Below are 16,660 nucleotides of genomic sequence, written 5' to 3' on the forward strand. Positions count from 1 at the left end.
ACCCCGGTGTAGGTCTTAGTCTGAAAAATCGACTGCTTATTCACTTCCATACATGCTGCCTGAGCTGCTGAGATCCTCCAGCATTTTGTGTGTGCATTACTCAGATATCCAGCATGTGCAGAATGCTGATTTCTTGTAATTCTTGTAATATTTCTTGTAATTTATGGTTTTTTATGCATTTCACTGTACTGCTGCCACAAAACAACAAATTTCTCGAGAAATGCCAATGATATGAAGCCTGATTCTGATTCTGATTGGTCGATTGAGGGAAAGTCTGGGATACCTTTCTCAGATGCACAATTATTGCTTAATGGGGTTTCCTGGATGAAGTAGATCATCCTCCCTGTGACTGGGTGGGTTTCTTCATTCTGGCCTTCTGTAGGTAGGTAAGGGAAACTAGAGAAAGCTGGTGAACATCTGGTTGAGAATATGTCAGAGGAAAAGAAACAAGGCTATGGAGTGATGGGATTGTACTGAAAGCCACCTTAGGCTCAGTGGGCTGAATGGCCTCACTCAATAGCAATGGATGTTGTCTACATGGACTTCAGCAAGGTTTTTGACAAATTCATGTACGGGAGGATGGTCAAGAAGCTTCAGTCACTTTGACATTCGGGATGGTGGAGCAAATTGGATTTAATGTAAGGTACATAATGCTGGAGGAACTCAACAGGTCATGCAGCATTTCTGGAAAGAAAATGAATCTTGATGAAGGGTCTCAGCTCAAAACATCGACTGTTTATTTCTTTCCACAGATGCTGCCTGACCTGCTGAGTTTCTCCAGCATTTTGTGTGTATTACTACACACTTTCTGCATCTGTATAATCTCCTGGGTTAAAGTTTGGATTAGACATTGGTTTTGTGGGAGAAGCCAAAGATTGCTAGTAGATAGCTGCCTCTTTGACCGGAGGTCTGTGACTAGTGGTGTGCAGCAGGGATCGGTGCTAGGTCACTTGGTGTTTGTGATCAGTATCAATGATCTCGATGATAATGTGATAAACTGGATTAGCAAATTTGTGGATGAACCAAGATTGGGGGCATAGTGGACAGCGAGGATGACTATCAAAGCTCGTAGCACAATCTGGACCACGTGGAAAAATGTGGTGAAATATTGGAGATGCAATTTAATGCAGATAAATGTGAGGTGTTGCACCTTGGGGGGGACAAACCAGGGTAGGATTTACACAGTGAGTGGTGTAAAGTGGTGCAAAGTGGAGTCTTGGATAGTGCTGCAACAGGTACAGGGTTGTAAAGAGAGCTTTTGAAAACTTGGCCTTTGTAGGTCTTGGTATTGGGTACAGGGGTTGGGGTGATATGTTGAAGTTGAATAAGATGTTGATGAGGCCAAATATCAACTATTGAAAAGCCTAGACAGAATGGGTGTGGGTAGGATGTTTCCAATAGTGGACCAGAGTTCACAGCCTGAATACAAGGACACCCTTTTAGAACAGAGATGAGGAGGAATTTCTTTAACCAGAGAGTGGTGAATCCATGGACTATATTGCCACAGATGGCTATAGAAGCCCAGTCATTGGGGATATTTAAAGTGAAAATTGATAGATTCTTGATTAGTAAGGCCACACAGGTTACGGGGAGAAGGCAGGAGAATGTAGTTGAGAGGGATAATAAAACAGCCATGATGGAATGGCAGACCTGACTTGATGGGCTGAATGGCCTAATTCTGCTCCTATGTCTTATGGTCTTGTATTACTGTACCATTATAGATGCTGAAAAGATGCAGATTTTTGACTATGGCCACCCAAGTTCATTTTCAACTTCAAGTTCTAGTTTATTGTCATTCAACCGTACGCACATATACCGTCAAATGAAAGAACATTCCTCTGGACTAAGGTGCACAACACAGTACATGAAACTCACACATGTAACACATCAAGTAATATTACCACAAATAAATTAAAAAATAATAATGTGCATATACGATACAGGTTAAAAAGTAAACAGTATAACACTACTGGCACTTCACGCGTGATGAGACCTGGGTGGTGACAGGGAGTTCAGTAGTCTTATGGCCTGGAGGAAGAAGCTGCTTCCCATCATAACAGTTCTTGCCCAAATGCTACGTTATGTCCTGCCTGATGGTAAGGGGTCAAAGAGATCGTTGGACGGATGGGAGCGATCAATACAATGCTAAGGGCCCTGCATACGCAACAGTCCTGATAAATATCTCTAATGGCTGGAAGAGAGACCCCAATGATCCTCTCAACAGTTCTTACAATCATTTTTAAGCTGTTATATGTTTCCTTTCATACTGTGATGCTTTATTTAAAAATGACCTGATGTGGCATTCTTTGGCTCAACTTTGTCTTTTGAATTTCTCAGTTCCATTCAGGATGACCTTCTGAAATAAACTTAAAGCATTTGTTCTAAAGGCTGAAACTAATGATTTTGTTAAATTCTTCGCAAAGCAGTAATTCCTTTGAATACAAAGTTTTGTCTTTCATGGAATTTTTCTTGACCTTTTCCTTGCATCTCAATTGTGAAAGCTAAATAATTGCTAACAGCAAAGAACAGTTTGTAATTATGATCTTTATCTCAGGAGAACAAGGATTAGTTATTCCTCTTAACCTCTGAGCAAACCTCTATTGCAAAATATGTTGGCATTTCAACCACTTCAGTATATGCAGAATTAGCCCCCTCCCCACTACCCCACTTTATTATATGTTTTGCAGTCTTGACTCAGGAAGACTTTTTTTCCTTTTTAAGTGAAGTAAAGGCTTATTTAGATCCCAGTCATGGATATATTATGCAATTTTTCTTTTTGGAAATGAACTCTTCCATGGTGTTTAACATCATTCAAAGATTAGGTAAATGGAAATGTTAAAAGTCAGTAAAATTCATGCCAGTTATAAATAGAGATTTATTTTAACATTAATGGAAATTTGATGTTGTGGGGCAGTAAATATGTTGCGCCTCCACAGGTACTAACTGTGGTTATGTGCCTGTGTGTACATTTTAAGCTTTAATTTGTTTCTGCTGCCACCCTGAATTAACCTGAAACGAATCTTTTTTAAATCATTTTAATATACTGAGGGTGTACTCCAACCTCAGTTTGGTTGACTGCACATAAATATTAAGATTGTTATAACATTGAGTGCTTTGGAAATGAACAGTTCCGTAAGTGGACAAATCACGCAGGATATATGACTAAAATTAGCAGCACTTCTTTATTTTATCAACAACACTGTGTTATTCAGGTAAATAAGAATATATTTCCATAGCCAAGAGAAAATACAAAAAAAGTACAGTGGATCACTTCCTAAAGGAAATACAAGTTTTGGAGATTTTATTTGACCTAGGTATGACAGCATTCCTGCTGTTCCTTGTGAATAACACTGAGAAGGCCTCAGGCTCCAGGCTAGTCACTGATAATACATTTCATCTTCATGATGTCTTTCTAGAGACACTGAGAAAGTCCAGGCCCAGGGCCTAGGGCCCTGTTCTTCATGGCGCCAAGAAATGGTGTCCATCTGTCATTGGAGATGAAACAATGAGCCAGGAAAGTCACCTACAGTCTCATTAAATATCCAAGAACACTCCCTCCCTTTACCTACTATAATCATTTGTAAGAAATCCCTTGTTATACACCGTCCTTCTTCTGTACTTTGCACATGGAAAGAGGGAAGGCAGATTTTATATTATTTGTTTTAAGCAATATTTATAGTAATAATAATAATGAACTTTAGTCTAATATCTGGTCAAGTAAGATGATGTACAATCAAGAGGCAAGCTAGATTAGGGAAAAGAAAGAATGCACTCACACAAATGAAGACATCCAAACACCTCAAATTAGAGGACATGCTAAACACAGTTATAAAAAATACTCACAACTGGACAAGTACAGTCAGTGAAAATATTCATAATTATTGGTTTCAAAAAAGTACTTGCCTTCATCGGTACCTTTTAATGCATATCAACAATTTTCTTAAAAATCCTGGAAAAGTGCCCAAATTTTTGACAGAAGGTAAAACATATCTCTTACCCAAAGGAGGAACCACAAATGACCCATCAAAATATCACCCTATTACTTGTTTACAAACTATATTTAATATTGTAACAACATGTAGCTTGCAATTAATCACCACTCACTTAGATAACCACAATATACTTACAGAAGAGCAGAAAGAACGCCATAAGGGATGAAAGGATGTAAAGAACAACTGATAATATATTCTGTAATTCTAAATTAAGCCCAGCAGCAAAGCAGAAATCTCTCATGTTGTTACACTGACCACCAAAAAGCATCTGAATCTGTTCCCCCCACCCTCATAGTTAATATAGTTTTTTCGTATATAAACTATGGAATCAGAATCAGGTTTATTATCACCGGCATGTGTCATGAAATTTGTTAACTTAGCAGCAGTGCAATACCTAATATAGAAGGAAATAAATAAAATAACAATAAATAAATAAATAAATACCATATACATATATCGAATAGATTAAAAATAGTGCAAAAAAAGCAGAAATAATATATATTAAAAAAGTGAGGTAGTGTCCGAGGGCTCAATATCCATTTAGGAATCGGATGGCAGAGGGGAAGAAGCTGTTCCTGAATCACTGAGTGTGTGCCTTCAGGCTTCTGTACCTCCTACCTGATGGTAACAGCGAGAAAAGGGCATGCCCTGGGTGCTGGAGGTCCTTAATAATGGACACTGCCTCTCTGAGGCGCTGCTCCCTAAAGATGTCCTGGATACTTTGTAGGCTAGTACCCAAGATGGAGCTGACTAAATTTACAACCCTCTGCAGCTTCTTTTGGTCCTGTGCAGTAGTTCCCACCCCCATACCAGACAGTGATGCAGCCTGTCAGAATGCTCTCCGTGGTACATCTATAGAAGTTTTTGAGTGTATTTGTTGCCTTCCCAATCTCCTCAAACTCCTAATGAAGTATAGTCACTGTCTTGCCTTCTTTATAACTGCATCGATACACCCAATACTTGTGAAATTCCTACACCTGGTGGCTTTGTCTAGCTTTAAACCCACTCTCTAATTTACTGAATCGGATGAAAATAAGGTATCAAATCAGAGACTACTAAATGAATTATACCTTGGGCATGCCTTCTATGCATGGATGATTTAAAATTCTACCCTTCTTCATCAGTAGAGCTAAAGCAATTAATTCAAATACTAGAACAACATTCTAAAGACATAAACATGAACTTTGGACTAGATAAGTGCTGAAAATTAAACATAAAGAAAGGTGCAATAGAGCTGGCAGGATATAAAACAAGGCAGCAGGATACAATGGATGAATATGAAACATATGAAGGGTGATTGATAATTTCTTGGCCTAAGGTAGAAGGAGTCAATTTTAGAAAACATAGCACATTTATTTTTCAACATAGGCCCCTCCTACAAGTACACACTTAGTCCAGCGGTCGTGGAGCATACGGATCCCTTCCTTGTAGAAATCAGCATCTTCGACCTCCAGAAAGTGGTCCATAGCAGGGGTGATTGATAAGTTTGTGGCCTAAGGTAGAAGGAGATAAGTTATTAACTTCAAACTTTCTGCATAATCACTCAAAGAGTTGAACTGCACGTGCATCTAACGAAAGCTGTATAACTCATCTCCTTCTACCTTAGACCACGAACTTATCAATCACCCCTACTGTGGACCACTTCCTGGAAGTCCAAGATGCCGACTTCTACAAGGAAGGGATCCGTATGCTCCACGACTGCTAGACTAAGTGTGTACTTGTAGGAGGGGACTATGTTGAAAAATAAATGTGCTAGGTTTTCTAAAATTGACTCCTTCTACCTTAGGCCATGAACTTTATTAATCACCCCTCGTAAATGAAAGCACAACCCAGAAAAATGAAGAAATTATCACAATAAAAACAGGTTAACCAATGGAAGAGCATGGCCCTCCATGGAAGACTTCCCCATGATCCATCGACAAGGAAGTGTTGAACGCTTGGCTCAGAGTTGAAGACCTCCTCCCAGAAATAGAGGGGGTCCTTGTGGCAATACAGGACCAAGTAGTTAACGCAAAAATGATCAAAAATGCATAATAAAAGACCAATAAATTCAACACGATAAAACAGAAAATGCTAAGAGAAACCAGAAACAATCCAACACATTACATGATTCAGCTTCATTTTAACTCATAGAAAAATAGAAGCATAGAAAACCTACAGCACAATACAGGCCCTTTGGCCCACAAAGCTGTGCCGAACATGTCCTTACCTTAGAAACTACCTAGGGTTACCCATAGCCCTCTATTTTTCTAAGCTCTAGAACTCAATCTGATTACTTATGCAGGCACAATCAAGTGGCAAACGTCATTCACCAAAACCTTGCTTTAAGATACATACTCATAAAAATCACGATATCCTACTATAAATATCAGCCTGATCCAGTTTTATAGTCAGATTCACACAAATTATACTGTATTACGACTGAACTACTATTACAGATAGGTCAATCCATAATAACCATCTGGATATAATATTACAGGATAAACAAGCAAGAACAACTAACTTGATAGATACACGCTTTCTAAACATGCATAGCATACAGAAATCAATGTGAAAAACATCAAAAGTATGCAGAATTAAAAGAGGAAATTGAAAGACTATGGAAGATGAACAAGGTATAGATCGTCCCAATAGTAATATCTACAACTGGTGTCATTCCAAAGGCACTACACAATAGCTTTAAACAATTAGGCCTACACAGCAATATCTATGTAAATCTTCAGAATTCCATGATACTAAACACCACTAGAATTGTCTGAAGTTCTTAGCAATTAAGAAATAAGTGTACTTGTTTTTGCCTTACCTACAGTTTTAACAGCTTGAGCTGAGAAAGGATAAAAGGTATTATAATAATAATATTTTATTTATAAAGTACTTTTGATACAATGATGTAGTTCAAAGTGCTTTGCAATGGGATAAAGTGCAAACATAAAAATAAAATACAAAAAGATGTTAGTTAAAAAGTAAAGTTAGATAAATAAGTTTTGAGCTGGTGTTTAAAAGTGCCAGCTGAGTCTGCTTTAGGAATTGAATTCCACAGTTCAGGAGCAAAGTTTTAAAAAGTTGACCTGCCAATTTTCTGTTGAGAGAGACTCAAATATTTTTTGTTAATGTGGTTAGAAACTGTGTGATTCTTCAAGCTGTGATTACGGTGCTTGAGAGGGAATTCGAGGAGTACCATGTGGACGAGTGTAGTTGTAGAACTTTATATTAGATGTGTAAAATTTAACAAGGCCAGGAACATCTGTATTCTTCTCAATCAACTAAAATAGATGGTACAACAGTGTTTGTAGATTTTGGTGAGGGATGTAGTTATTCCTTTTAAGGCCCTTTCATTCAACACTTGCAAGACTTTACCGTGCCTCACAAACCGCACAAAACTACAGCTTTACCTGCCTACCTACTTTCCCTCTCACCTAGCTTCAGCAATCACCTTCTACTTTCAACTACTTCCTTCTCCCGCACTTCCTTATTCTTGCTTCTTCCCCCTTCCTTTCCAGTTCTGATGAAGAGCCTGGGCATGAAACAAGGACGTTTTATTTCTCTCCATAGATGCTGCCTGACAGCTGAGTTCCTCCAGCATGCTGTGTGTGTTCCTCTAGAATTGTAGCTTTGCTGAGTCCTAAACACAACCAAGGAGACAAGGTGTTTGGGCAGGAAGTTAAGTAGGAACCTTTAGGCAAATGGTTTCAAATAAAATCAAGTTTAATTATCATTCAACATGGATACAGCCAAACAAAGCAGCATTCCTCTGGGGCCAAGGTACAAAACATACACAGCACATTCAAAAAATACATAATCACGCAACAAAACATATATATAAATTCCAAGACCTTGAGCAACATATCTCGCAAATTGATGGTGCAGTTCCTGCCAAGTCAGCCTGTTATTCCACTGATCGAACACTGGAGGGCAGCACTGATGCAATAGGCCAGCCCCCAGCCAAGCATGGACACCATGCTACACCTCTTTGATCGGGTTAATTCATGCTTTAAATGGTTTAACTCCTCAATTATCATTCCATCCAAGCTGAAGAGTTAATCCACTAATCATTAGCCATAACAATTTGGTTTATCAAGTTTTTAAAAGTTATCATAGGAAGTATAATAACTACAAACTTATTTTTCCTAATTTTTATACACAAGTAACACACATTTCATCTAGTAAGATTTATTTTGAAACGTATCTTAAATAGGTCATGATAACTGTCTTATCTTGGCATCACATAACAAAATCACATTTCACGTTTATCACATCCGCTGTAATCTCACACATGGAAACTGTTTGTCAAGGAAGGTTTAACATATTTCGTTCCAAAAACAATTTACTACCTCATCATCTTAATTAAAGGTCATATGTTTCAAGTTTCTACTTAGACTAATTGACATGGCAACCAGGCCATCAAAATCTTTAAATGGTTTGGCTACATCTTAATGGCGCTTGCATCGTGTTTTATGTTGTGTATTTACTTCTTCTCTGGGCACAAGTCCATTCGTTGTACAGTACACTTGGTTCCATAATACCATGAGAGATAGGAGAAGAATTAGGCCATTTGGCCCATCGAATCTTCTCTGCTATTTCATCATGGCTGATCCATTTCCCTCTTAGCCCCAGTCTCCTGCCTTCTTCCCATATCGCTTCATGCCCTGACCAATCAAGAATCTATCAACCTCTGCCTTAAATATACATAAAGGCTTGGGCTCCACAGCTGCCTGTGGCAATGAATTCTACAGATTCACCACTCTGTGGCTAAAAAAATTTTTCTTCATTTCCATTCTAAATGGACATCCCTCTATTCTCAGGCTGCATCCTCTGGTCTTAGGCTCCCCCACCATAGGAAACATCCTCTCCACATCAACTCTGTCAAGGCCTTTCAACATTTGTTAAGTTTCAATGAGATCCTCCCTCATTCTTCTGAATTCCATTAGTTGGCCCATCTGTTAAACGGGGCAGCTGCATATTTGGGACAACTCTTAAAGGACAACAACTAATCGAAAAAATAGCCAGGATTTCCTTGGTTTATTTGGGACGCTCTGTTGATTAATTGAGATAGGAGACTGTTGTCAAACAGTTTCTAACCAGCATCAGTCGCGTTCATTAGTATGACCATCAGATATTACACCATGCTTAGAGAGAACAGTTTTTAACTAGCGCAAGTTGCGTGTACTTGTGTTATTCAGTTGGACCGACAGATGCCGAATTAAAAAGGAGTGATTTTTGACGCTACTTTGGGCAGGAAGGCAGTGAAATTTTCTATTATCTGTACTAGGTGTTTGCGCAGATTTTGTTCATTTACAGTCGATTAAAAAAACATGTCAGCGTACACTGGATGAATTCTTCCGTCGATAACTGTTAGGAACTAATATAGTTTTATAGTACTGTAGTAGTATTGGTAGTTTTCTACTTTATTCTATATTTTATTTAAATACATAATTTGTTACTCAGTTAAATAGTAGTTTGCATTTTTAACGGGAAGAGGATGGAAAAAGGCACTGAATTGGATGGTTGGTGGAATCAAAGTCAAAGTTCAAAGTAAAGTTTATTATCAGAGTATATACATGTCACCACATACAACCCTGAGATCCTTTTTCTGCGGGCATACTTAGCAAATCTATAGAACAGCAACTGTAAACTGTGAACACCAGGAATTGTTAACTGTAACAAACTTTGCAAAGGCAGATATAGATAAATAGCAATAAATAACAAACATGAAATAACAATATAACTGATTCCTTAAATGAGTGTAGCTAGCCTGTTTTGTTCAAGAATCTGAAGGTTGTGGGGTAGTAACTGTTCCTGAACCTGGTGGTGCCAGTCCTGAGACTCTTGTATCTTCTTCCTGATGGCAGCGGCGAGAAAAGAGCATGGCCTGGGTGGTGAGGATCTTTGATGATGGATGCTGCTTTTCTATGACAGTGTTTCATGTAGGTGTGCTCAATGGCTGGGAGGGCTTTACCTCTGATGTACTGGGTTGAATCCACTATCCTCTGAAGGATTTTCCACTCAAAGTCGTTGGTATTCCCATACCAGGCCATAATGCAGCCAATCAGCCGAATCTAGTTTATTATCACTAACATATGTCAGAAAGTGCATCTTTTTGTGACAGCTCTAAACTTCAAGATTTTCACTCAGTGACCACTTTATTAGGTACCTCCTGTACCTAACAAAGTGGCCACTGAGTGTCTGTTTGTGGTCTTCTGCTGCTGTAGCTCTCCCGTTTAAAGGTTCGACATGTCCATTCAGAGATGTTCTTCTGCACGCAGCAGTTGTAATGTATGGTTGTTTTAGTTACTGTCACCTTCCTGGCAGATTGAACCAGTCTGGACATTCTCCTCTGACCTCTCTCATTAACAAAACATATTCACCCACAGAACTGCCGTTTACTGGGTTTTTTTTTTATTGCCCTGTTCTCTGTAAGCTCTAGAGACTGTTGTGTACGAAAATCCCAGGATATCAGCAGCTTCTGAGATACTCAGATCACCCTGTCTGGCACCAACAATCATTGCATGGTCAAAACCACTTAGATGGCATTTCTTCCCCATTCTGATATTTGGTCTGAACAACAGCTGAACCTCTTGACCATGTCCGCATGCTTTTATGCATTGAGTTGCTGCCACGTGTTCGGCTGGTTAGAAATTTGGATTAATGAGCTGGTGTACAGTGTACCTAATAACCTGGCCACTGAGTGTAAGATTTTAAAATAAGTTAATCTTAAAAAATTAAATAAGCAGTGCAAGAGGGGAATAGCAAGGTAGTGTTCATGGTTTCACAGACTATTCAGAAATCTGATGGTGGAAGGGAAGGAGCTATTTCCACAACAGTGAGTATTGGTCTTCAGACTCCTGAACCTCCTCCCTGCTGGTAGTAATAAGAAGAGGACATGTCCTGGACGGCTGGGGACCTTAATGATGGATGCCACGTTCTCGAGGCACCACCATTTGAGAAGTTATCAATGGTGGGGAGGATTAGATTAGATTAGATTATGAGAACACTCAGTCCTCTTTTATTGTCATTTAGAAATGCATACATGCATTAAGAAATGATACAATGTTTCTCCGGAGTGATATCACAGAAAACAGGACAGACCAAAGACTAACACTGACAGAACCACATAATTATAACATATAGTTACAGCAGTGCAAAACAATACCATAATTTGATGAAGAACAGATCATAGGTACAGTAAAAAAAAGTCTCAAAGTCCCGAGTCGATCGATTCCCAAGTCCCCGATAGCAGGCGGCAAAAGGGAGAAACTCCCTGCCATAAAGCTCCAGGCACCGTCAACCTGCTGATACCTTGAAAGCAGCCGACCACAGCCGACACTGAGTCCATCCGTCTGAAAACTCCGAGCTTCCGACCAGCCTTCTAATACAGCCTCCCGAGTGCCATCCTCTGCTGAGCGCCTTCGACCTCTCCCCAGCCACTGAAACACGCAAAGCCAAGGATTTCGAGGCCTTCAGCAGCGGCAGCGAAGCGGGCATTTCAGAAATTTTCCAGATGTTCCTCCCTGCTCTCACGACTATCTCCATCAAGTCAGGATTGTGCACAGTCCCCTACTTGACAGATGACAGACATCACCACCAAAGAGGCCGCGCGCACCGCCGTCACGCCGCCATCTTCTCCCCCCGCCCGGGAGGATTGTACACGTGATGGAGTCTACAACCCTCTGCAGCTTCTTTCAATCCTGTGCATCACGGCACCCATAGCAGGCAGTGTACAACCTGTCAGAATACTCTCCACATGCATCTGCACAGATTGCTGCAGTCTTTGGTGACATGCCAAATCTCCTCAGCCATTGAAAACTCTTGTGCATGGAAATTCCTTCACTCAGAGCGTAATGGATATCTGGAAATCTCTGATCCCAAGTGTGCTGGAGGCCAGATCATTGGATAGATTTAAGGTGGAGATAGTTAACGAGAAGAGATTGAGAAATTGAGTTCAATGGGGAACTGGAACAGAAGGGGAATTTAAGGCTATCGTAGATAGGCTACGGTCATCCAGAATTCTTTCACAATCTGCTGTATAGTTCAGCGCGTGTATTTTTGTGAATGAATGCTAACTGATGGTTGTAGCCTTCACCTTTAATCTCCAGTGTGTCAGCAAAGACTCCTGCAAATTTCTACGGATGTACTGCGGAGAACGTTCCAGCGAGTTGCTTCACCGTCTGCTATGGAGGGGCCTCTGCACAGGATCAGAAAAATCTGCAGAAAGTTGCAAATTCAGGCAGCTCCATTATGGGCACTGACCTCCCCTGCATTGGGGAGGACAGCTTCAAAAGGTGATGCCTCAACAAGGCGACATCCATCATGAAGGGCTCCCATCACCCAGGACATGCCCTCTTCCCATTGCCACCATCAAGGAGGTGGTACGGGAGCCTGAACAGCCACATTCTAGGAACAGCTTCTTCCCCTCCACTATCCGGTTTCTGAGTGGACATTGAACTCATCTACATTACCTCACAAATATATATATTTATATATGTACTTACTGTGTTCTTGAGCAAGGCACTTAACCACACATCGCTCTGCGACGACACTGGTGCCAAGCTGTATGGGTCCTAATGCCCTTCCCTTGGACAACATTGGTGACGTGGAGAGGGGAGACTTGCAGCATGGGCAACCGCCGGCCTTCCATACAACCTTGCCCAGGCCTGCGCCCTGGAAACCTTCCAAGGCACAAATCCATGGTCTCAAAAGACTAACGGATACAATATATATATATTGTAATTTACAGTTTTTATTTATGTATTACAATGTACTACCACTGCAAAACAACAAATTTCACAACATATGCCAACGATATTAGTCCTGATTCTGATGTGCTTGTCATGAAATAGGTGTAAGGAAAGCGTGGGAGGTGCAGAGGTATTGAGTAGTAGAACTTTATATCAGCAACAAATAATCCTGTATGCTGCTTAATACTTGGCACTTTTCCATAATTGTAGTCTGTAGCTAGAAGTTCAAATACTTATGCCTAAAAATTCCGGATACAGTATTATATCTTCTTATGGTGAAGGTCAAGATTATGGAGCATTTCATCCCGAGGAAATGGTTTTTTCATCAACCTATCTCTGAGAAATTGAAGTCAATAAAAGTACAGAGTGCAGTGGCCTAATAAAATGATTTTCACACACATGTATAAGATTTTGTGTACAGTGGCATTTCTAGCCAATAGAATCTTTTTTACAATGGATAAATGTCGCAGAGCATTTTTTTAAGAAAAGAATGAAAAACATCTCCAAGAAGTAATTCCATAGAGTTATCCTGGAATTTTCTACATCATGTTCACATACTTATGCTACACAGAATGCTTTCTTTATGAGCAGAATATGATATTTGTAAGTGTATGACTGGTTTGGAATATTAGTCAGACAGGAGATTTACCAGGATGCTGCCTAGATTACAGAACATGGCTTATGATCAACGCACACAAAAAGCTGGAGGAACTCAGCAGGCCAGGCAGCATCTATGGAAAAGAGGAAACATTTGGTGTTTCAGGCCGAGACCTTTCATCAAAACTAGAGAAAAAAGATGAGAGGTCAAAGCAAGAAGGTGGTGGGAGGGGAGGGAGCAATACAAGGTAGCAGATGATGGGTGAAACCGGGAGAGGGGAGGGGTGAAGTAAACAGTTGGGAAGTTGATTGGTGAAAGAGACAAAGGGCTGAAAAAGGGAGAATCTGATTGGAGAGGACAGAAGACCATGGAAGAAGGTGGGGCGGGGGGAGCACCAGAGGGAGGTGATGGGCAGGTAAGGAGATAAGATGAGAGAGGGAACTGGGAATGGGAAATGGTGAGGGGGGGCTTTACTGGAAGTTTGATGAGGATAGGTTGAGTGAGCTAGGGCTTTTCACTCTGGAACAAAGAAGGATGAGAGGTGACTTGATAGAGGTGAACAATATGATAAGAGGCATAGATCAAGTGGATAGCAAGAGGTCATTTTCCCAGGGTGGAAATGGTTAACACGAGGGGAGCATAAATTTATGGTGATCAGAGGAAAGTATAGGGGATGTCAGAGGTACTATTTTTTACACAGAGCACAACACATTGACAGAGGTGGTGGTAGAAGAAGATACATCAGAGACATTTTTTTTAGATTATGAGGACACTCAGTCCTCTTTTATTGTTATTTAGTAATGCACGCATTAAGAAATGATAAAATCTGTTCCTCCAGAATGATATCACAGAAACACAAGACAAACCAAGACTAAAAAAACTGACAAAAACCACATAATTATAACATATAGTTACAACAGTGCAAAGCAATACCGTAATTTGATGAAGAACAGACTATGGGCACGTAAAAAAAAGTCTCAAAGTCTCTCGAAAGTCCCATCATCTCATGCAGATGGTTGAAGGGAGAAACTCTCCCTGCCATGAACCTCCAGCGCCACAAACTTGCTGAGGCAGCATCCTGGAAGCACCCGACCACAGTCCGACTCTGAGTCCGTCCGAAAACTTCGAGCCTCCGACCAGCCCTCTGACACCGAGCACCGAGCACCGAGCACCATCTCTGCCGAGCGCTTCGACCCCGGCCCTGGCAACAGGCAATAGGCAAAGCCGAGGATTTGGGGCCTTCCCCTCCGGAGATTCTCGATCGCACAGTAGCTGCGGCAGCGAAGTGGGCATTTCAGAAGTTTCTCCAGATGTTCCTCCGTGCTTCTTCACGTCTATCTCCATCAAATCAGGATCGTGCACAACCCCTATTTAACAAATACGATATCATTTGGAGCAGCCACGTGTGCTGCGTCGCGTCGCGATCTTCTCCTCCCCTCCCCTCCCCATTTAAGGGATTCTTGGATAGACACGTGGAAGTGTTCCCACATACCATGGAATCCCTTTCAAGAACTCTTCATCTGATGTTCTTGATTTTTGTTGGTTATTTACTGTATTTATTATTGCTTTTTTTCTTTTTGTATTTGCACATTTTGTTGTCTTTTGCTCATTGGTTGTTCGTCTGTTCTGTTTGGTGAAGTTTTTCATTAATTGTATTATGTTTCTTGGACATACTGTGAATGCCTACAAGAAAACAAATCTCAAGGTTGTATATGGTGACATATATGTACTTTGATGATAAATTTACCTTGAACTTTGGATGAAACAAAAATGGAAGGCTCTGTGGAAAGGAAGGGTTGGATTGATCTTGGAGTACGATCAAGGGTTGACACAGTATCTTCGGCTGAAGAGCCTGAACTAAGCTGTAATATTTTATATCCTCCATTCTATTAAGGAATATTAGATTAACTCTTTGGAATTATTATTAAATTAGTAAAAGTTACAACAGGAGTATGCTAATGTTTACTGATGTACACAATTCCTTTTCCTTGTGGTAGTAACTACACCAAAATAAACATTATCATTTCTAAGACCCGGCTGGTGGTGTAGTGGCATCAGTGCCGGACTTCTGGACAAAAGGTCTCGAGTTCGAATCCAGCCGGCTCCCCTGCACACTTTCTATCCATGCTGAGTTACGAGCTGGTGATCTCTTTGGAAACTCACCCAACAGAAGGCAATGGCAAACCACTGCTATAACGTGCCCCACTACATCGGAGAGGCATGGAGGGAAATCATCTGTTAACCGGAGAAACTCCGGATGTGGCATACCTTTCTTTTTTATCAGTTCTAAAGAAGAAAATGAGAATCCTAATCTTTCACCTCTCTTCATTTTGTGATTTACAGTGCAATAAAAATATTTGTAACATGACTGACAAGGTGTTTTGTTTGAAAGTAGGTGAATGATCTTGTGACCCAACAGAGTGGCCACTTTATTGGGTACAGGTGTGGAACCCACTGTGGTCTTCTGCTGCTGTAGCCCATCCATTTCAAGGTTCGACGTGTTGTGTGTTCAGAGATGCTCTTCTGCGCATCACTGTTGTAACACATGGTTATTTGAGTTTCTCTCTCCTTTCTGTCAGCTTGAGCCACTCTGGCCATTCTCCTCTGACCTCATTCATTAACAAGGTGTACAGCCACTCACTGGATTTCTTTTTGGCTTTCACACCGTTCTCTGTGAACACTAGAAACAGTTGTGTCTGAAGATCCCAGGAGATCAGTAATTGCTGCGATACTCAAACCACCCCATCAGGCACCAACAATCATTCCACAGTCAAAGTCATTTAGATCACATTTCTTCCTCATCCTCATGTTTGGTCTGAACAACAACTCGACAACATGTGCATATTTTTATGCAGCGAGTTGCTGCCATATGATTGGTTGATTAGATACAGTATTTGCAGTAACAAGAAGGTGTGGTTCTGCTTTTGAAGCCCATCCATTGACTTGACCCTCATGACCATGTCTGCAGTCTTTTAAACATTGCGTTACAGCTGAGGGAGGTCCAATACCATAGCAGGCAGGTTGGCTAGAGTTGTGCGGGGGGGGGGGGTGTTTAAACTAATTTGACAGGGGGATGGGAGTCGGAGTGATAGTGCTGAGGATGAGGTAGTTAGTTTACAAAACAAAGGCAATGCAATGTGTAGTGAGACTCCTACCAAGAAGAGGCTGCTAACAAGGCAAAGTTGCAGTCAACAGGATAAGTTGCAATGTTAAAGGCAAACAAAATCAAAAAGGGTGAATACAGGACTAAGAGTGTTATACTTGACTGCACACAGTATACGGAATAATACAGATTACAGATTGGCATGTATGGTGTTGTGGGCATCACTGAATCA

At 40.7% G+C, this 16,660-nt stretch overlaps 1 protein-coding gene across 2 annotated transcripts in view; it reads left to right on the plus strand.

The window, feature by feature from the left end:
* The window catches only part of LOC140211501 (EGF-like repeat and discoidin I-like domain-containing protein 3), a 298,350-nt gene that overhangs the window by 258,021 nt on the left and 23,669 nt on the right, over positions 1-16,660 (plus strand). The window lies entirely within an intron of this gene.

The sequence above is a fragment of the Mobula birostris genome, chromosome 17 (assembly GCF_030028105.1).
Source record: "Mobula birostris isolate sMobBir1 chromosome 17, sMobBir1.hap1, whole genome shotgun sequence".
Classification (NCBI taxonomy): Eukaryota; Metazoa; Chordata; class Chondrichthyes; order Myliobatiformes; family Myliobatidae; genus Mobula; species Mobula birostris.